This window comes from Mesoplodon bidens (genome assembly GCF_964165515.1).
Source record: "Mesoplodon bidens genome assembly, chromosome: 1".
Lineage (NCBI taxonomy): Eukaryota > Metazoa > Chordata > Mammalia > Artiodactyla > Ziphiidae > Mesoplodon > Mesoplodon bidens.
In genome coordinates this window covers 122,707,433-122,730,910 of record NC_138176.1, presented here as the reverse complement: position 1 = coordinate 122,730,910, position 23,478 = coordinate 122,707,433, and the positions used below count along the sequence as shown (strand labels likewise).

The following is a 23,478-nucleotide window of genomic DNA, read 5'->3' as shown; positions in this document are numbered from 1 at the left end:
TTTAAAAAATCTGGCTTAGAAAAATACAATTGAGGATACACTTAGAGTGGGTTTAGTGGGATATATTTATATTTTCAGTCACTTCCATATTATAGCTAGTTATCCTGGTATATGCACATCTTCCAGGAAAATTTCTATTGCCCATTGTGCCAGCTCACCTAACGTCGTGACACACAGATTCAGGGCAGAGGTTCTATCTTGATACTGTGTGTGATGGTCCTCAGCACTGGAAGCATGTGGACTGAAGAGGAGAAACAAGGTCTGAAATCTACAGAGTTGGAAGCCAGTCAGTGGATAATGCTTTTAAACCTTACACTCGTGTACAGCAGAAGTATTATAGAGATTTTCCCAAAGTTCACAATAATCCTAAATATGCATATGATGCTACCATCAATAATGAAAACAAATTTCAACCAACTATTTTAGAAGAAAGACATTTATCTTTCTGTTCTCTCTATTAAAAAAGTAGAAAGTCATTGTCATAGGAAGGGGGTGATAAAAGAGTATGCAGCCTAAAAATGTAAATATTGTATAGGTTTATCAGGCAGTTAATTAATAAAAATATTATATTATGTTTTTTGGATTTTGTGATGCTTATGGTATTTGTCCACTTAAAAATTTTTCAGTTTGTTGTCATTTATTTTCTAATTCTCAATAAATATTTACTTTTGTACCTAATTTTCTTTGTAATTTATGTTCTTCAAGAAGACCCCTCCCCCACTTATATTAGTTTCTGTCCTTTCAAAGCTTGAATTTACTCTATACAAGAATGATTTGGTGTAATATAAAGCAAAATGTGTGTGTGTGTATAAAACTCACCAATCCTGGACTAGTTAGTCATTAGGATTTTTCATTGTCAAATATGAGAACACTGAAAATCGAAGACAGTTTCCCCCATCTTCTCTTTATCATTTAAAATATGCAGTGTCACTGTATCCTAGGCATTAAAATATGATATTTTCTTTGCTCTTTGTACTGGTCAGGATAAATCGCTAGTGGTCTAACAAAGAGCCCCAGCATGTCAGTGGCTTTCACATTAAAGGCTTATTTTTCATTTGTGTCATAGGCCATTGCTGTTCCATGCAGCCATTCAGTGACCCTCACTTCTTCCATCTAGTTTTCTCCACTGGTTCCTTTGCATCTGGGTAACCAATGGGGTAAGAAAAAGAACATGGCTAATTGTGAGAGTGATCATAAGAGGCTAGGCCTAAAAGTGGTATTCATCATTTTTCTCCACAATCAATTTACCATAACTCAGTCATATCCCTTCACCTAAAGAAGATGAGAAATTTCGAACACGTCTCCTTTTCTAAAGGAAGAGGAGAAACATGCATATAGGTGAGGAGAAGTGTTCTCGACTGTAAGCTTCAATAGATACATAAAAAAACAATTTTTTTTAAATAGATGAGAATGGTCTCTCAGAGGAATTGTCACAGCCTCCAAATCTATGTGAATTTAATTGGGGATGCCATTGCATTTTGGTGAAAAGAGTATGGGATTTGAAATCAGAATAAGTGGATTTATGTTTTTCATAGCTTATCACTTAAACTCCGTGGCTTTGCATCATACACACTCTTCATGCGCATCAGTTTCATTAACTGTAAAATGGTGATGGTAATATTGGTTTCACCTATGGCATAGGTTGTTTTCAGGGTCAACCGAGGTCAGAGGAAGAGTTATTGTTTTCTGTGAAGTGCTGTTCAAAATTAAGTGCCCCTCCTTTCCTCCTCCTCCTCTTTGGTCCATTTTCCACTTTTACTGCCACGAAGATATGTTGCGTCTCTTGGCTATAAGGAAGACAGAGAAAGATGCTAATGCCTACATTACTGGGAGACTAAACATTGTTTTCAGTCTTCCCTCAGACACTGAATATTTATATTATATATAAAAAATGTATTTTAGTTCCTGGATTGGTGGGGGGGACTAAGATGGAATGTATTCCTTTTAAACCAGTGTTAAAAACAAAGAAGCAAATTGTCAGCATCCTTAGGTGTTGACTTATGTCATCAGCTCCTAAAATTCAGTGTGAAAAATCTTAACTGTCCTTAAAGCCACCTCCTTCCTTCTACAGAAGGAAGGGTTTTAGAACAGGGTGATACAAATGTGGAGTGTGATCTCTTGAAACATTTTCTTGGGGGAAAAAAAAACGGTAGAGGATAGATGTACCGTCTTGAATTTTCCTTGAGTTGAGATCACTGAACAAGTAGTATATTAAATGGAGTAGAATTTTCTTAATGAAGATATTTTGTATTTTAAATATCTTTATCACAAATTATTGATTAGGTATCAATATGTATATCTTAATTCCAACAAGCCAAAAAGGATTAATTGGTTTTTACCAGTATAAATTATTTTATAGGCCTCTAGGTCTCTATCTTGGTTATTGAAAGAACTTCTCCCAAGATGTGTGCAAAGGATACAGTTTGGAGATAATGAGGAATTTGTGTGTGTGTGTGCGTGTGTGTTGTTTTTCACAATTTCCTTCTTTGCAGCCCTCTACCCACTGTATCAGTGGAATTCATTACTTTAGGAGAAGGCTAACATAGCTGATCCCTAAAAGTCAGTTGAGTTTCTGAGCTTACTTTTTAAAGTCCTCAGTGACAATACTCTTGAAAGCTGAGACTTTTACTACAAGAACCTGAGATTCAAAAGCTTAAGAGTTTGGAAGTTTCAATGCATAGAGTTTATGCCAAACCACAGAGTGGGAAGGAATGGCTCATGAGTGTTTTCCTGCTCAAGGGAGAGCAGGTTTGAGCAGGAGTCGTCCAGGAGGAGAATAGAGGTTAGAGGCTGGTGAGGAGCTGCAGCACGTGTTTAGTGCCCTGTTCTTCTCCTACTGAGACTTTGGAGAACCTAAGGATAGGATAGGATAGGTTAGGGTGGGATGAATTTGGGGCCATGTAGCTTGCTTCCTAATGAAGCTCAAGAGAAAGAAAGCAATTCTTGTAGGTTGTCTCCCACTCCATCATGGCGCTACAGCAGCAAAGTATAATAAAAGGCAGCAGGAAGGTCTAGGCAGAGAAAGTCTAAAGCAGCATGCCAAAATGCCTGCAACCCCAGGAGATGCCAGATAGTAAAAAAATGTTTCATCCCCCTGAGGTAGTTTGTAAGAACGGTCTTTCGCATTTACTATTTTTTAATGTGTAAAATTCATAATTGCTACAAATTTGAATCATTACAGTCTAATTTTTCTTTCTCGTATTTAAATGTCAAATGATCCAAAAGTCTCTGGAGTCCTCTCTGTGACCTTCGAGGACCCATCAACCTGAAAACAGAACAGGATGCAGGTGTTTCAACTGTGGATGCCATAGTGGTAGGTTCCAAGGATCAAAGAACAAGCTCCATTAGAAGTCAGTGTGGATGGATGCTCATGGCCAGGGTTGACATCACCTGGTACTCACTAGCAAGGCCCTATCAGTTGTGACAGTTGGTATCTGTTTTGACTGGTTGGTGCCTGTATCCTATTGCTTGTTAAACATTTTGAGTATCACATCTACTGGTGAACTCAGCCTGATGGCGGGAAGTTTAAAAAATCCCCTCCCCCAATTTGGATCACCTCTTAGGGATATGGGAAAAAAAAAGGGAAGGGAGCATCCTGAAATGACTGATGATTCCCTCTCCGGGACTCTAGAATAAACCAGTGACTACATTTACCTTGATTGTTAGGCATAAGTTTTCTGTTGTCAGTGAATTGGTTTAAGTTCATTTACAGTGAATAAAAGAGAGCTTGATTTTTTACCATGTAAACTTCATAACTGCTGCAAATGTGAATCACTGCATTCTGGCTTTCACTTCTCATTTCTAGATGTTGACTGTGCCCCAAAGTCTCTAAAGCCATCAGGCATTATCTTGGGGAGTTCTGAGGGGAAACTGTCCTGTAATTTTAAGGACTGGGACTTAGGGAGAAGGACTCAGTGGTGATATTACCACAGTGGAGTTGGACTTACAAGCTGGCATAGTGGAATTTAACCTTCCTACTTTGTAGAGATTGAGAAAATCTGTCAAGTAAACCCCACAGCAGATAAGAGGCTGAATAATATGTTTCTTTCACATGGGTTAAAATTGGGAGACCTCAGTTTCAAATAGGAAAAACAGCAAGTGGAAGAAGAATAAAAACCAAAACAAAAATAATAGAAAGGAAATGGACTGATGTTCATAGCTTACCACAGAGTTAATCAAAAGGGCTTAAATAATCTTCTGGGGAAGGTATTTATCAGCATGTCTAGGAATGAATTTTTAAGAGTATTAAGAAGTACTGGGGCTTCCCTGGTGGCGCAGTGGTTGAGAGCCCGCCTGCCGATGCAGGGGACACGGGTTCGTGCCCCAGTCCGGGAAGATCCCACATGCCGTGGAGCGGCTGGGCCCGTGAGCCATGGCCGTTGAGCCTGCGCGTCCAGAGCCTGTGCTCCGCAACGGGAGAGGCCACAACAGCGTGAGGCCCACATACCGCAAAAAAAAAAAAAAAAAAAAAAAAAAGAAGTACTTTGTGTATTTTGAGTCTATGCTTGAAAGTAGCAGATAAATTCAGAGGAATTTAAGGGATGATCTTTTGGAAAAGATACTCCTTAAAAAATGTTTTATTTGCTTATATAGACTAGGATGGAGTCATTGCATGTCTCTGGTTAGGGCTTCAGAGACCTGAACAATCAATCCAGAGATATGTTCATGAGATCAAGGGTGAGTGCCTCATATGGAAGCAGTGTGAACATTGTTAGACTTTGGAATGAGTGACTGGACAAAGTGATGGAGCCTTTTTTCAGGAAGTTATGAAAACGAGGAAACATTTTCATTGGTCTATTTAGATTACTTGAAGGTGGGAGGGACAAAAGAAGAAATGAGGCAGCCAAGTCAGATGTAATGGGCATTTTGGGTCAGTGCTATCCTCGGTTGTCTTTAAATATGAATTACCTATATTTGAAATTTAAAATAATTACAGAATTTTTGCTTTAAGTAGTGGATAACAAAAATAGGTAAGAATGGAGAGCATGGGGGATATGGCTGACATATGGTGCAAGGGAAATGGTCTCATTGGTCTCAACATTTGATTTTAAGAGTCAGTATATTTTTCAAAAATTCCATTGGAAGACATTTTATTGTTTTGATACAGAATATCATCAGCTGACTCTAATAATCATATTCATCACAATCTGGAGTGTTTAGAGAATTTGCTGCACTAAAAAAAGGGCTTGTGAAAGTTATTGTTCATTCAGTATCTCTAGGTTTCAGGGTGATTTTTTAAAATTCATATGGGATTAGGGTCATCTTGAGGCTGTACATGAGAAAATATTTTTTTGCAGGGCCCTGTCTATTTAAACAATTTGACTAAAAAACATAAAATTAATGCGCCCATTTGAGGCATAGTCATTTATCAATGAAGATTTAGAATAATGTGTAAAGAAGTGGTACTTACATATTTGTTTGCTGTCCATTCAGTGCATGTGAAGATTCTTCATGGTGTCTAGGTACCATGTCTTCCTGTTAAGGTTTAGGAACCACCTCTCTGTTTTCTTTTTTGTCAAATACACCATTCCTGTCTAACTTCATATCTCCCACAATGGGAAAAAGGTGAGAAGTATGTTATTATTCACAAAGCCATAGCTCTTTGGAGTCTGTTTGTATTGAAGCAGTGTGGGTAGGTCTCTAATAACCATTTATTTAGTGCTGGTCATATCATTACTCATGGCACTTCATCCTCTATCGTGCTGCCTATAAGTATTGGCCTCCAGTGACTCTAAAGGATCATTACTATGCTTTTCTTTCTTTGCTGATGACCACACATGTAAGTTTTACCCAGAGTATACAGAAAAATGGGAACAATAATTCATTTTTTGGGTCATGTTAAATTTACCATTTGTAATTTTATAGTATAAATGTAGAATAACAGATTTTTCATCCATGTCTTCTCTTGATTACTTTAGGATGCAATTACTGCATTCCTAGTGATCTCTTTCAGTGTTGATGATAGGAGAGGGTCCTCTGGGCCCAGTGAGAAGAGTGGTCCCATTCCCACAAAATGGCCAACCTTGGAAAATACAATGCAATATGATCTATTGCAAGAGTCTGTGGCCATTTTACTCCATTTGTGGAGTAACAATCTCCAAAAACCTTGGAGAAGATGAGTGAGGCCACTCCGGAGGACTTGCTGACATGTGGCAAGGAGCATGTGGGAGTGGGGTAGTCACCCTTGCGCCAGCAGCAAGGATGGAAGGGTGGCTCACACAGGGTAAAGGATGCCTACTGCCGCCTCCCCAAACCTGAGGTTCTGTAGACTGGAGGCAGCACTGCAGTGGGGACACTGGCAGACCCACAAATGCCAGGCTCAAGCCCAAAAGTGGACAGTTACTCCACAACCCGAATGATCCTATGTCCAATGTGAGCAAATCATACAAAAATCAGTAGGCCAACACCATTCTGGCAGCCCAGTCTTATGGGGGTGGGCCACTTGCCTGGGTCTAACAGTGATGCTGTATAGGGTGTTGTAGATTTGGAAGCATTAGAGGGATCATATGCAGACAGCCATACTGTTAACTTAGAGCTGGAGATACTTCAGCCCTTCACTTTGCAATGTGCTCTCAGAGTGAAGTGGTGTAATTACCCAAAAGACAAGAGCTATATATAATTTTTTAGGGAAGCATGTGTATGTGTGTATTCCCTTAATGCATATGTGTACACATACACATATGTATATATAAATACATACAAAATAGTATAAGCACATATTTTATTTTATATATTTTATTATGTATAAAAATGCATATAAACATAAATATACTTACATCTTTCACACATATATCTCTTCCATTTGGTAGAAGGATTTGGCTTCATTCATTCATTTTACTCAATTTTATTCATTCACATAACCTACTTATTGTAGAGCAACCATTTTCATGCTTTTAATCCAATAAATCATTTCGATTTGTGAAATAATGGCATTAATATGACACTAATCTTCATTTCTTCACTTCTAAAGGGAGCTGGATAGGTATACTTACAGTGAATACTGAGTTCTCTTTACAATCATATTTTCTTCATGGCTGATACTTTTGTGTAATTTTATGTAATTTGGAAGATTTCTTATTAATTTGACCCTGATCATCTAGTCTTACTTTTTCCTTTCAGTATATAGTACTTCTTGCTATATTTTCAAGAGAATACTTACAAAGAAAAATTATTCAGCAAATAAAGGAAACGAAAACCCCAATGGATATTGTGTAAGAATAGAAGTGTATCATTACCAATGAAATATTTTTTCCTATAAACAAAATGAGGAACCAGACAGACTAGGAAGAATTAAGTATGCTTAAATGTGCTGAGGTCTTGGAAATTTTAACTATAAGAAGAACACACATCACTGCATGTGTTTAAGGGGTATAGCTTTCTCATTCTCTACATTCAGTGGAATTTTGAGAAGTAATACCAAGTATATGTTTTGAGCTTTGTGACCTCTGAACTCAGTGGTAACGACAGAGGCACCTGGAAATGTCTTGTAGGTATGGTGGCTGTATCTCAGGTATGAAAAGAGAGAATACAGGGTCAGAGGGACTTCATGGTGAGGCAGTGGTGAATATGGGCCTTGAGGACTGGACAGTAGTTTGGAAATTGGAGTCGTGGATGTGGTGGGGTGCTGCGCAGAAGCCCCTTCAGCAGGACACACACATTGCCCAGCTGCAGGGACGGTTGGCCGCTGACAGATCTCAGCCTCCCTCTCTGAGACCTGCCCTTTACCAAAGGTTATGCCCCCTCCCTGAGGGAATCGCACCTGCAGTGACTGGTCCATGTGGGGTAGAGGACCGGCCTCTGGACACAATCATGACATCCCTGAAGGGCCATGCCAGCTCTAGAGCTTCACGTGGGATCATTTAAAGACCTCAGTTGTGGAACTTCACCATGGTTTAATGTCTCCCTTTGCCCAGTCCTGCACCCCTTGCTTCCTCATAGGTCTTCCTGAGAACTCCCCAGTATGCCTCTTGCACACAAATCTCAGTGTCTCATTGTTTCTGGGATAACTGATTTAGTACAGTGTTAGGCTTTCCAGGCAGGGTTACTTTGGGAAATAGTGAGATGTCCAGTTTGGCTAGGGTGTTGGGTTGCATATATGGGCAAAGTGAAGCAGAAGTTTGGAAAGGATTCACTGTGGTAGACAAGGGGCCGTGTTGGGGCATGGGGAGGATCGGCAGTTTTGATCATGGGGCAGCTTTATGGCAAGTTTAGATCAAATTATCAAGTTTTTCTTTGGTGTATCTCGCAGACTATATTATAATAAGAAATGTAACTGAAAGATGTCAGTTTATAATGTGCTGTCATTTTTAGGTACAAATACCATCATCAGTGGACCATGCCTTTGGATTTTTTTTCAAGAAATAGAAATAGAATTGAGCAGATTGTCCACATATGCAAACTCCACATGCATTTATAAAATAGCTGGTAAGGGTTAAAGCTATTGCCTCTTCCCTTTACAGTACTTGTTCCTATTTATGAAAAACGTACTACGTATCAGAGATTATGTTATCTCTGAGTCTCACAACAACTCTTCAAGATAGTATTAATGTCCCAATTTTAGGGTTGGGGAAAGTGAGGCTTGGATAAGATAAGGGACTTCCCTAGTGAATTAAGGGGTAGATATGGAATTCAATTCCAGATTTCTTTAACTTGGAAGCTCCTGCTGTTCAAGTCAGATGAGCTGGTCCCATGCAGCCCATGATCTGGGCCTCGTGCTCTTGGGCGCTGACTCATTAGGCCTAAGCGATGACCAAGACATGTGCTTATTAACCCTTAAAACCATCTGTTCAACTAACTAAAGCAGCTGTTCAATAGCTTAGCAGTTGATCCAAACTATTCCTTCTTCAATAACAATAATAACCATAGAAAGCACTTCTATTTTTATAATTTGCAAAGCCCTTTTTATGTGTCATGCTGTTTGAGCTTCACAACAGAGCTGTGTGTTAGGTAAAACAGAGCATGATCCCCATTCTACGCATAAAGGAACTGAGGCTCAAAGAAGTTCAAATGCTGACATTCACTTGGCTTAAAAGGGGCAAGACCAGGTCTTGAATCCTGGTGATCCATTTTGTACTCCACACGGCTTCTCTTAAGCCACTTACTTAAGCATCTGAGAGGGAATGGGAGGCTCTATGGCAGATGCATCTCCTACTTTCTTTGACCTTGGTTGAACCAAAATGCTCTATAGATACACTGAGATTGTCTGTGAAAGATTCACCAGCTAAGAAATGAAAATGGCATGTTTGAAGTGATTAAAAGGGGGGTTCGACTGTACTTGCTGGGTAGACACCAGGATTCTGGCACCCTTATACTTGACTACAATTATCTCTAATTATCATTCCATTCTGGTGGTTGCTTTCTACTTCTATAAAAACCTGATCTTTTCCCCTCATGTCACTTGAAGGGCCCTTTTCCCTAAACTGCCTAGGATTGTCATTTAAAGTTGATTGCCATGTCTCACCAGCAAAAAGATTCCCAGGTTACTGAAACAAGCACCTTCTTCTCTATACTTGGGTTTTCTGTATCATTGTTTACCTGGCACTTTGTACTCTAAGTTTTAAGAGTTAAAACTTAAAGAATCTTAAAACATTTTTAAAGAATTTTTTTAAAAAAATAAGAATTTTAAAATTAAGAATTAAAAAAAGAATGGAAAAAATTTAAGAATTAAAAACATTTTTTTCTATCTTTTTGATATCATCTCATCAAAACAACAATGATTTCTAAGCAGTGTGTTTGTGTTGGGTTCCTGGCTTCACGATATACCTGGTATTTATTAGCACCACAATCCTGCAGAAGAAAAGACTCAAGATGGGGTCTCTCTATAACTAGGAAAAGTGGGATATGCTCAGAGTAGCTGAGATGGGGGTGGGGAGAAGTGTGGGAATAGAGGGGAGGAGCAGGGGAGGGACAGAAATGGCCTTTGTGAGAAAATGCTCCCTTCTGGCTCAGTCAGGCATCGAGACTTCTCTGTTGAGAGAAACTTCTCCTTTTTTACAAACTCCATGAAAGTGAATTGTGTGTGAAGGAAAAATGACCTCACACCTTACTCTGCTTTCCATGAAGTAAAAACATCGTGGTGGAAAATTTACAAGGAAAGCAATTTGATTTCTCTATTTCTCTTGCCATATATTTTCAATATTACTCAACACTTGGACCTTCCCTGCTAAGTGTCTGTCCTTACCTCATTTGTATTTCCCAACCACTTTATTTAGCAGCTTGCTAAATATAATGCCCCCTCACCCTGTTTTGTTTTGTTTTTTTTTAAACAGATGAAGGATGAGACAGGAAGTAGTGACATAATTTCTCCGGATTCACACTGCAAGTTTACAGCAGAGGCCAGGGCTGGTTAAGAACTCAGACCAGCTCTTTTCCCAGCTCTGCTCTAGGGCACAAATGGTAGAAGATGAACCATCCCTCCAGGGTGAAATGTTTATCATGGGTTAACAATTCAGTTACATAGAACAGGGCTGGGCATACCCCCCTCCACCCACTCCCAGGATCAAATCTGGCCCACTGTCTGTTTTCTTGCGGCCTGACCTGGGAGCTAAAAATGGTTATTTGCATTTTATAAGATTTTTAAAAATCAGGAGAAGGAGAATAATATTTCACAACACATGAAAAGTATATGAAATTCTACTTTTGTGTCCATAATACAGTTGTGTTGGAACACAGCCACACCCGTTTGTTTACGTATCATCCTTGGCTGCTTTCACGCTACAATAGAAGAGTTGAGTGGATACAACAGAAACTTGAAAAGCCTAAAATAGTTTATAATTTGTAAATTAGATGGCCTGCCAGGCCTAAAATATTTATTGTAGGGCCCTTTACAGAAAAAGCTTGCTGACCTCTGATATAGAAGATTCTGAGGGATGAGGCATGGAGTAAGTATTAATTTTTGGCTCATGCCTAGAGGCCAGTGTCTGTCAGTAATGGGAGGCAAAGAAAGGTGGGGCAATGGCTGAATCTTCTACAGGAAAATTCTGAGTTTTCTCAGAGTATGTTCCATATGAGATATCCCCAAGTACATAAGGACTCCCCCCTCCTTTTTTTTCTTTAAGTTGGTTCTGAGTTTTTCAGTTATGGGAAAGGAAAATGGTACTCAGAGAAGTTTAGTGACTTCCTGAAAGTCACACAGCTGGTCAGTGTTTTGCCTGTGACTTAAGTCCAGATCTTCTGTTTCAAATCCAGGGTGCTTTCAATCACACCATGCTTCTGTAAGCTGGGGTAGCCAGAGAGAAGCCAAGTTTATTGGCAGGAACTCTTTGTAGTGAAAAAAAGGGAGGGCTTGATCCAGGCCTGTGTCACCAGGGTCTCTCCTAGCACTCCCTAAACCACAACACTCTTGTGTTCTTAGTATGCTCTGCCTGATAGCACTAATGGCCCATGTAGTCACATCTTATATGTCAACTAGAGGATGAGTCCTTTGAACACAGGGTTTTCAGATTTAACAAATTAAATATAGAATACCCACTTAGATTTGAATTTTAGATAGACAATTACTTTTTTAGTGTATGATGTTCCATTTTGCATGAGATATATTTTGAAAGTTAAATTAAAAATTCTGTTGCTTATCTGAAATTCAAATTTATCTGGACAGCCTGTATTTTATCTGATTATCTTTCTTTTGAGGGCAGGGCTCAGGAACTTTATTTATTTATTTATTTTTTAGTATTTAGTTTTGGCTCTGTTGGGTCTTAGTTGCGGCACGCGGGATCTTCATTGAGGCATGCAGGATCTTTCGTGGCAGCGCGGGGTTTTTTCTCTAGTTGTGGCGTGTGGGTTTTCTCTTCTCTAGTTGTGGCATGTGGGCTCCAGGGTGCGTGGGCTCTGTAGTTTGCGGCACACAGGCTCTCTAGTTGAGGCACGCGAGCTCAGTAGTTGTGGCACGTGGGCTTAGTTGCCCTGTGGCATGTGGGATCTTAGTTCCCTGACCAGGGATCAAACCCGCGTCCCCTGCATTGGAAGGTGGATTCTTTACCACTGGACCACCAGGAAAGTCCCCTATTTACTCTTTTTTTTTTTTTTTTTTTTTGCGGTACGCGGGCCTCTCACTGTTGTGGCCTCTCCCATTGAGGAGCACAGGCTCCGGACGCACAGGCTCAGTGGCCATGGCTCACGGGCCTAGCCGCTCCGTGGCATGTGGGATCTTCCCGGACCGGGGCACGAACCCGTGTCCCCTGCATCGGCAGGCAGACTCTCAACCACTGAGCCACCGGGGAAGCCCATCCCTATTTACTCTTTATTTATCTACTTCTTTCCTCCCATATTGCCATTACTCCCACACCTAGTCCCACAATGCCTAACACAGTGCATTTGAAAGATACTTATATACTAAAATTTAATTAAAACCAACCTTTCCCAAGCTAAACACTGGCTTCCACCAAGCTGAGGAGACAGACATGTAAAAAGATTCTGATACCCACTGTAATAGCAGGATGAGCCAAGAGCTGTAGGGATCCCAGGGAAGGAGCCCCTCAGCCTTCAGGGTAGAAATTGGAAAGGTTTCCCAGTGGATGTGATCCCCAAGGTGGGTTTTGAAGTAAGGGTAGGAGCTTACCGGACCAGGTCCAGGAGGGGGTATCAGAGAAAGGGAGCAGCATGTACCAAGTCATAACTAAAGAAAAGGGAACGGTATGCCCAGGAATAACGAGATGAACTGGGTGACTGGTTGCCGGTATCTGCGACTTAGTAGGCACTTAATAAAATAGTGAGTTAAAGATTAGTCCCCAAAGCTAAATTTGGCAGCTCATAGAAATGGCCCTAGAATTAAGACCACCCATGGTCCTCATTCTCAGTACTGTGACTCTTATTGCCAGTTCTTGAGTCACTAATGTAACAGCCTCTACAGTCAGGCAAATGTTCTTGGTAAGTCCCTGTTTGCTTCAGATTAGCCCCATGATATAGTTACCCTGTCCTTTGCCATGGCATGAAAGAAATCCCTTAGTGAAGTACAGTATTCAGTTACTGTACTTGAACTGGTGATGGGAAGAGACTCATGGCCTTCCTGGCCCTGAGTCTGGGCATTTCTTCTACCTTAAGGATCTAATTGTCCATAAGTGACTCTCTAGGAGATAAGGAAGTCTGTTGTTAGTCAACTTATTCCCATTGACATTAGCCTCACACATCACAGTTCTTAGTCTTTTTCCAAACAACACTAACAGATAATATGTACAGTATCTTCTGTATGTGCCCTTTCTCCACTCTTGTCCATCTTTCTGGGTAGCCCAGAAAGCTGCACTGTATAGACTGTCTCAGTGGACAGCCTTGCCCTCACCATGGAGGCTAGTTGGTAAGTGAGGTGGCTCTCTGCTCAGTCACTCTAAGTTCATTGTGTCCCTCTACAGAAGGCCACAGCTTCCATCAGTTGCCTTCCCCACACGGCTGCCTTCTCTGGCTCCAGAAAGTGCTCCCTTCCTTCCTCCTCCCCCACCACAGGCTTTAGGTAGTAATGGCTTCCCACTCTTGCTTGCCATGGGGTATGTACTTGTCCTTGTTTGCTTTCCTAAACACTGCACTTTGATAAAGAGTCATCACTTTGTTAAACTTTCCTCAGTTAATCAGGTTGAATATGCCATTTGTCTCTTGATGGGACCCTGACTGATACTGATGGAACAAGTATTAAGACAATCATTTATTTACTTATTAATTCATATTCACGATACGAAAAATGGAGAAAAAGTTAATTCAAGGACATCTCATATTTTTCTTTATCATATATTATGAACAACAGATGACAATATATTATGTAAAGAAGTAAGCTGGTTTTGAAAACAAATTGTATATTAACTTAGTTAATATCTCTAGGGAGTGTCAGGTGTTAAACAAAAAACCAAGTGAATTATTCAATAGAATTGCTATTTCTTTTGCAGGTGCAGGTATAATGGTAAAGAGCATGAGCTCTGTTGTCAGGAAGATCTAGTTTTGAATCTGAGCTCTTTTAATTACTACCTGTGGTTATGGGATAAGTTACTTTACCTCTCTTGGCCTTGTCTACAATGTGAGAGTGAGAATTCCTCCCTCACAGGATGGTTGTGAAGATTAAGTGAGATATTGGGTAAAGGACCTGAATAGACTTTTTTCCAGAGAAGACATACAAATGACTGATAGGTACATGAAAAGGTGCTTAACGTCACTAATCATTAGGGAAATGCAAAAATCAAAACCCTGATGGGATATCACCTCATACTTGTCAGGATAACTATTATCAAAAAGACAAGAAATAGCATATGTTGGTGAGGATGTGGAGAAAAGGGAAACCTTGTGCACTGTTGGTCAGAATGTAAATTGGTATAGCCACTATGAAAAACAGTATGGAGTTTCCTCAAGAAATTAAAAATACAACTACTGTATGATCCAGAAATCCCACTCTTGAGTATATATATCTGAAGGACGTGAAATAATGATCTTGAAGGAAATGTGCTTCCATGATCATTGCATCATTATTCACAGTAGCCAAGATATGGCTACAACCTATGTGTCCGTCAACAGATGAATGGATAAGGAAGATGTGGTATATATATATATACAATGGAATATTACTCAGCCATAAAAAAGAAGGAAATACTGCCATTTGCGACAATGCGGATGAATCTGGAGAGCATTCTGTTAAGTGAAATAAGCTGGATAAAGACAAATATTGTATGGTATCACTTATATGTGGAATCTAAAAAAAAAAGAAGCCCATCTCATAGAAACAGAGAGTAGAATGGTGGCTGCCAGGGGCTATTAGAGTGGGAAGTAGGGAGATTTTAGGTCAAAGGGTGTGAAGTTTCAGTTATAAGATGAAGTTCTAAGGATCTAATGTACATCTAATGTACAGAATGGTGTCTATAGTTAATAATACCATACTGTATACTTGAAATTTCCTGAGAGCAGATCTTAAGTGGTCTCACCACAAAAGACAAACAAAAAAACAATTAAATAAGATAATGTTTATAAAGCGTTTAGCTGGTTGCCTGGTATAATGGGATTATTGAAATGCCTAAGTGATACTCACAGACACATCATTTTCACTGTGTCCAGCAATTAGCCTTGGGATCTAGAGCAGCATCTTCCAATAGAACTTTCTGCAGTGACGGAACCAGCCTATATTTGTGCTGTCCAATATGTGCCTACTGAGTACTTGAAATGTGGCTAATGTGGCTGAGGAGCTGAATTCTTTTTAATTCTAATTAAATTTAAGTGGCTATACATGGCTCATGGCTACCACATTGGACTGTGTAAATCTAGAGAGTAAACATAAAAGGAACAAGTCATTTTGTAAGATCATCAATGCTGTTTGAACATGTGAACACAAAAGCCATAAAAATAGGATAAAGTCAAACGTTTCAACTGTTCATGCTTCTAGAAACTGACATGATATAGTGCATGCAATACTCATAAAAATGATTTTTGTACTGGAGAAAGCAGAGAGATTGAATTTATACACAAACATGTAAACATACACTTAAAGGGAATATTTTGGATAAATTTATTTTAAACCAGATTATCAGGATAATTATCTCAATTATCTCAGTTTCTTCTTTTGCTTTGGTTCATATTAATATGAGGAGTTCTCTGCACCTTGCCATTCTGGAGTTCATAGCAGGCATTACTCATCAACACAGCACTTCTTCCTGCTGAGCCCAGTGGGACCTTCCAATCCTCAACTAGACAGTGAAGGCAGGTATGACCCATACTGACATGTGAGGTATGTGAGATAACATGTGACATGTGAGATAAAGCCCATTTTCCACCCTGGATTTGGATACATTCTTTTAAAGGAGTACTTGGGTAATCTGGAAAGAAAAATACCAGGTTATGTAATAAAATGATAAATATATTTAGAGCTAAAGAATTTTAGAGCTAGAGAAGGCTTAAAGAGATGTCTCACTTTTCTTGGATTTGAGTTTCTTGAATTTGAGTTACACATGTACCATATCTGCTGCATGTCTTCTGATTACCCCTTCTAGATCCAATGGTCACCCTTCTCCTCCTAGCTCTGTGCCCTGGGAGGCTGACCTGTGGACTGCTTCCTTGCCCTGGGCTTCCTGTTGGAACTGGCCAGTTGGAGGCACCAGCAGGAGATCTGGCAATCAGATAGGAGTGAAATTGGAGTATTTATTCCCCTGACTCCCTTCCTGTGGGGACAGTGTGGACTATCTGGGTCCCCATACTGTGAGTCATAGCCCCTACCTCCTGTTAGGGACCCTCTCTTCATAATTCTCTATCTCCTTGGAAACGGCTCCTTCCCATTGCCTCTTCAGGCCTAGGGACAGTAAGGGGAGTACAGCCATTGCTAGCCCCTAGTGCTACTCTATTTCTTGTTTCCCCATACCCAGACCACTTCTCTGAAAAGAGTCTCTTTATCATAAACTCTCTTCATATTACACAATTTGAGTGTGCCATTATTTTCTGCTGGGACTTTGTATCAGGTATCTGTGAAATAATATCTGGATGCTCTCTCTGGGCCTTTCTTCATAGAGACAATTGCTACAGGGATAATTTAGGACACTACTCTTTAAAGCAGTTGTTTAATCTCACTGCCTTACCAGACACCAACTCAGTCCCCTCCGGGGTGAGTCATTCTATCTGTGTGGGTAGGGTTAAACTCCCCAAAGTGTAAGAAAGATTATCTTGATAATGGTGACAGAATTTTCTCAAAAGTCCAAGTGCATAGGCCCCAAATAAAATAAACAACCAAGAAGGCCTGTGCATTTACATGCCTTGGGCAGTGACCCACAGCTCAGCCCCTCCTTTCTGGGCAGGATGTGGTCAGAGTACTATACACGGTTAAGAAATTTCCCTTCTGAGCTTCTTTATCCTGTAGTTTGGTGTGGATGAAATTGATTCCAAGTAATACCTAGAAGTTGAGTGCAGAATTAGTAGAAGAGTTTTGGAAGAATCAGGATAGTGTATTAATTTTCTTCTGCCCCAAAGATTGTTAAAAGTGGTTCTGAGCAGGGCTCCCTTCCTTTATCTTGGACTGGCTTTCTGTGGCATGAAATGTTAGGTGGGGAACCCTTCTGGACTCTTGCCTTTCCAGTGTCATGCTCGTAAAAGTGCTAAAACCCCTTCTCTCCCAGATGTCCCTCACACCCTGAAATACCTTTCTGCGCAGAAGTTCTGTCACATTTCCAGAAATCCCCATTATTAGCATGATAACCTTCAAGGTATTACAGAGTGGTCCATTTTGCTGGGTTAAGGCATCATTTTGTGGGAAAGGGGGCATTACATATCAGCCAGATGACATCAGGATTAAATGTATATGGTTTAACTTGTTACCAACTAGTATCACATGCAGGGAGAATGGAGAAATGGGAGTCCTGGTTGGGAAGGAGGTAAGCAAAGGTGAGAGGCGTACAGAATCACTCAGCAATGGCAGACCCCTTAGGGACAGCACAGTGGGAAGTTAGGTGACTAGAAAGCACTGGATGCCTGAGTGTGCCTGGCTGTGATTAACATTGTCATCAAAGGTGAAATCTGCTGAAACATGACAACACAGTCTATGTAAACTGTTCAGGTCAAAACTTAATAAATGTATTTCCTTTCCTGCTTCATTCATAACGTGGCTGAAAACTGTCCCAGATAGGAGATTGTCAAAGGATACCTAAGGATGTGTCTGATCGTGAAGAACTAAACTGTTATGATAAATCAGAAGCCAGAGTGGCAATCATCTGTCAGCTCACTGATTAATTGGTAGTGGTTGCGTGAAGTGTTGTGTTGATAAGGAGTGTGAGGTAGCATCCAGTCTCAACGAATAAGAATGACGTTGGGGCTTCCCTGGTGGTGCAGTGGTTGAGAATCTGCCTGCTAATGCAGGGGACATGGGTTCGAGCCCTGGTCTGGGAGGATCCCACTTGCCACGGAGCAACACGGCCCGTGAGCCACAACTACTGAGCCTGCGCGTCTGGAGCCTGTGCTCCGCAACAAGAGAGGCCGCCATAGTGAGAGGCCCGCGCACCGCGATGAAGAGTGGTCCCCGCTTGCCACAACTAGAGAAAGCCCTCAACAGAAACAAAGACCCAACACAACAAAAATAAATAAACTAATTAATAAACTCCTACCCTCAACATCTTCTTTAAAAAAAAAAGAATGACGTTGTTGATTAGCAGTAGGCTCATGGGCTGAATGGGGGAGGTGATGCATGTGCCGCACATTTGCCAAGCCTAGCAAGGGCCTTTTGCCCCTTTAATCCGTAATCAAAATGTAATTTCGGGGTGTTCAAGGGCCTCAGACTAGTTTCAGAATCCCTAGTATTTCCATCCTGGGAGTTTACTGTCACTGGATCAGTATATGCATGGAAGGCATATATGCAGGAAACTTTTCATTTCTTCCATGATTATGTCTATAATTTGGGTTAGATGCTAGTGGATGGTTTGAGGATTTAGGCTGAGGTCTGATGGCCCAAGAGGCTTGGTCTCCAAAAGGAGTGGCTGATGAGCATATCTTCATATGCTTGTTTTCTCATTTCATACTCCTAAACTAGATCAGGTCTGAGAGAAGCCCTAGGAGTCATCCTTGACTCCTCTCTTTCCCTCATTCCCTGTCCAACCTATCAGTAAGACCTGACAGAATATATGTTGATATGACCACTTTTTATCACCTCCACTGTCACCACTCCAGTCCACCCTCTGCCATGTCTTATCTTGCCTGCTATCATAGATTCCCATCTGGCTTCTTGTTCTCACTCTTTCTCCCTTCAGTCTGTCCTACATGCCGATTTTAAAAACATAAAAAAATGTCATTCACCTGCTTAAAACCCTCCAATGGCTTTCCAACAGACTTATAGTAAGTTCAGAATGCTTTACCATGGCCTCAAATATCCACACCATCTGTGATCTGGCCCCTTCCTGTCTCTTTGGCCTCATTTCCTGCCACTCTCTTCCTCTGTCCTGCTCTTCCAGCCACCCTGGCCTGCTTTCTGTTCCTCTGTCTTGCCAAGCTCATTTCCACCTTGGTCCCTTTGCCAGGTATGTTCTCCCCATAGATCTTCACGTGGCTTTCTCTCTCATTCATCCAGGTCTCCTTCGAATGTTACTTTCTTACTTGGCCCCTTCATCTTAAGTGACACCCCTTCCCCATGTTACTCCCCATTTTCTAACTTTATATTTTTATGGTGTTGTTCATTATTACTGGATATTATGTTAAATATTTTTTTGTTTATGTGTAGATTTCCTCTCTTTCCTCTGGAATATAAGTCTTTGAGGACAGCGGCTTTTATCTGTTTATTTTTGTATCCCAATGCCTAGAAGAATGTCTAGAACATAGTACATATACAGGAAATATTTGTCAAAAGGATGAATGGATTGTTGAAAGTAAGGGGTCTTCTTTAGGCCGCAGGATTGCACATCAAGTCATGTGGAAGCTCAAGACAGTGGTGCTTGGGGAGATGAGGCAGGAATCCCCAGCAAGGAGTGTGGCACCTGAGGCTAGGTCCAGACAGCTGATGGTGAGGGCTGATGCAGGAGCCATAAGGCAGCAGAGCCATCAGAAAGCACAGAGCTTCCAGGGAATTGTGAATCAATGCCAGAATCCAAGTGAATGATCATTACAGCAGCTGTGAGTTCCTTGCACAAAGAAGTTCACACTGAGGCACTTTCTATCTCAGATGGAAAGCTTCCTAAATGCTTATGGTTGAAACAGGGGCCACAGTGTAGGGCTTGAGTAGGGTCTGAGGTTGAGCTGAATTCAGAGATGGTAAACTGATTAATCCAAAGAGGTAGGTGATAGAGGCTTACCTGCCAGGAAACCATCATTGCTCAATCCATTTAATTCTGTGGAGTATGGGGAGAGACTCAAGCCTTCCAAAACCATCTCCCCACATACTATAACCCACACCTTGCAGATACCCCCCCGCAAAACACAATTCTTTAGGGGAGATGTCATGGTGCTGACAGTCCCCCAGAGACCAATGAATTCTATGGCCCACTCACTTCTCATTTCGGGGAACTCCACTCAGCATCAGGGGCCTCTGTGTAGGCTGGGAATCCCCACTGCAGCAGCAGTCACTGTGGGGTTGAGCTGCAAACTGCTTTTCAGATTTAGCACACAATTTTATGAGGAGGCAAAGTTGTGTCGTCTCTGATGAGAACCAAAGCCAGTGATGCTGAAATATCTAGGAAATGGGAAGATTATTTCTAGAGGTTGGAAGCCAATGCTCAAGCTGGAAGTGTAGCAGGCACTGGCCTTTGTGTGTCCCCATCCTCAATTCTATTTGCCCATTCCTGATATCTGTGTAGAAAGAAGTACATTGTTGTGTGTTCATAACTCAGCTCATCATCTGAGGGTAAGTAGAAAAGAGACTTGGCATGGCTTTCAGAGGAAGTAAGGTTCTTCTCCCCTACCAGGCTCCTAAGTAAACCACTTAGGCCTTTCATGAGTCAGAAACCACAGACCCCGCAGCCATCATACATCTATTCATTCTTGTCTACAAATATTGATTGAGACTCTATTGTGTGTAACTAACACAGTGCTTGGGTTGAGGACATAACGGTAAAATAAGATTCACTCTCTCCCCTCAAAAGTACTTAATCCCACTGTAGTGTGGTACATTCTGTGGCATGGAGGGCACTGTAATCTAGCAAGGAACGTAAGCTGAGTTTTTTTACTATCTGTATGACCTTGGACAAGTCACTTGCCTTCTCTGAGTTTCAGTTTTCTCATCTATATTTCAAGGAAATTACCCATATTATGGGATTTAATAAAGTAATGCATGTTAAGTGTTTAGCTCATGTGTCAATAAATGTAAGTTATGATTCTGATTATTATTTTATGATAAGAGTGGGAAATGCTGTGGCACATTTATATATTGAAATATCATATTTCTAGGCAAATATATTTATGTTCAGGGCCACGCCTAGAAAAAATGAGAGTAATTGGAGATATTATTTTTTTTACTATCTGCTCGAGAGCCCCTCTATCTAACTCTATCTCCCTCCCCCTTTCCTGGAAGCCCTGTGTGCTCTGGATCTTCCTCTGATTTTCTCTGTCAGTGCTTCTCTCAGTAGATTGACAGATTGGAAGGAATCCAAGCTAGATATGCATGTCACATTATCATTGATTTAGATCATTGCCCTTCCTGGAGATTTTCACATCTCACCCAAAGAATGGTGTCATTTCAGGTATCAGTAAAAACTGCCTTTTCTGGAAGTAATGAAAGAGTTTGGTATCTGTGTAAGGAGAGACAGATAGATTGATGGACTGGTCCCAGAAAGAGACTCATGAATACATGGAAACTTGGTTCATAACGGAGATGGCAATACAAATCTGCAGAGAAAGAAAGAACTATTCAAGTGCTGGAATAATTGGCTGTGGAAAAAAAATTATCCCTACCTCATGCTATATACACAAGCAAATTCCAGATGGATTTAAGGCCTACATATTAAAAGGAAAGTTTAAAACTTTGAGGGGAAAGCATAGAGAACTTTTAAACATAGGGAACTATGTCTCAAAAGGTATACACCAAAGGGCAGAGGTTTTAAAATATGATTATATTGAAAAATTACACTTCTGTACCAACAAAGACACAATAAGCAAAGGTAAAATACAAGCTGCAGACTGAAAGAAGATACTTATAATTCTTGTAAGCAACATTCTTAATGAAAATTTGTATTTTTGATTCCTACAAATCAGTAAAAAAGATAATCCAAGAAAAATGGACAAATAATATGAAACTGGACAGTGCAGGAAAAAAAAGAAGAAACTCAGTCTCATTAATAACAAGGGAAATTCAAATTAAAACCATATTGTGATACCATTTTGCACTCCCGAGGTCGACCAAAAGGATAATATCTGATAAAACCAATTTGCCAAGGATATAGGGAAACAAGCATTCTCACACCTTGCTGGTGAGAATGTAAATGGGTAAGACTACACTAGAGAGCACATTGGCAATATCTATCAAAGTTGGAAGTGTCTATATCCTAAGACCCAGCTATTCTACTTCTAGGTATATAACCTAGAAAATCTCTTGCACATATATACAAAGTGCCAGGCACAAGAATGTTCATTGCATCATTTTTGTAAAGGCAAAAAATTGAAAACTTTAAATGCCCATCAATAAAAGGATGGACAAATAAGTTGTGAATTAGTCATATAATGCAATCCTGTACAGCAGTTAAAATGAATGAGATAGAGCTGCATGTACTAATATGGATCAGTCTCTAAAAGATAATATTAGAGTAGAAATATCAATCTATAGAAGGATCTGAATTATATATACCATTTAGGTAAAATTTTAAAAACCAAACTTTATGTCATTTACATTATATATTTTATGTTACATTATATCTTTATTATATGTTTATATGTGATATATGTTGCTTATGTATTTATTACATATGTACATCTAAATCATATACTTAAGAAAGCACATGTATGTTGTTTATGTAAAAATACATGGGGAAAGTATCAAAAACAGGCACGGGCAGGACAAGTATCAACTGGAGGACAGTTTGGAGATGGAGGAAAGAAAAGGGGATGGCAGTGGTTTGGTCTGGGAAGGCTTAAAAAAGATTTGAACCAAATATGATAAAATGTTATTGCTAAATCTAGGTGGTTGATAGTATATACACAAATGTTTATACATTTCCTTATGTTTGATGTTTTAAAATTTTAAAACAAATGAAAAAGAACTGGTTCTCTTTCTTGATGCTGAGGCTGACCTTCCTTTTAGCTTTTCCAGTTAGCTTTCCAATTAGATAATAAGTGTGGGGGTCGATTTATTCCCGACAGTACCTTGTAAATGATTTGCAATACGTAGTTTGACTCTTTGTCATGTTCTCTTCTTTGCTGGAGACCAGGTTTATCTATGTAAGGGATGCCATGTGTGGGTGTTCCTTCCCTTCACAAAGGTGCTGCTGGCTGAGAGGTGAAAGAGCCTGAAGTGCAGTCTGTGCTCTGCTTCCCAGGCTATGACCCCTGGCACAGGGCTGCATCCCTTGTCTGGCTGCATCCAACCAGAGTGGGCATCTTTTGCTAACTCAGATGCCTGGGGAGAAGACTTGTTTCTAGTTTGATTATGTAGTAGGTGGTGCCTTTTTCTATTTGTACAAAAGCATTCTAGACTAAAAGCAGACCTCACCTAGGATATTAAGGCCGCACCTAAGGTTTCCCACCGTGTTGGGGTAGGTATTAACTAAGTTGTTGAGAGTAAGGTCGAAAACATGCTTACGCTGCCTAAGACAGCCAGACAGAGGGTGGAGGAGGATCCAACTTGTTTACTAGTCTCTACTGCAGTTAACATTCCTCAGCATTCCTTAAGTCTGCAGCACATGGGAGCAAACCAGGTCCTATTAACCTTCCCCCTCCTAACCAAGAAGCACGCCTGTGAAAACCACCTGCAAATTTTAAAATAAATTTGTGGGCATTTTCTGTTGACTTGAGTGGGAAAGCATGGTTGATGAATGAATTAGTCCTTGGCTGGGAAGGCAGACATAGGTGCTGGATAGCAGCTATTTGAGGTGAATTGTTATGACTGAATTGATTTCACCTGGTGTG

At 40.4% G+C, this 23,478-nt stretch overlaps 1 long non-coding RNA gene across 1 annotated transcript in view; it reads left to right on the top strand.

Annotated features, from left to right (window-relative positions):
- The first annotated feature begins 3,207 nt into the window (after nucleotides 1-3,207).
- LOC308614862 overlaps nucleotides 3,208-23,478 on the top strand; it is a 200,927-nt gene continuing 180,656 nt past the window's right edge. The window contains exon 1 of the long non-coding RNA XR_014015446.1: nucleotides 3,208-3,313. This is a non-coding gene — a long non-coding RNA (uncharacterized lncRNA). The remainder of the gene's footprint in view (nucleotides 3,314-23,478) is intronic.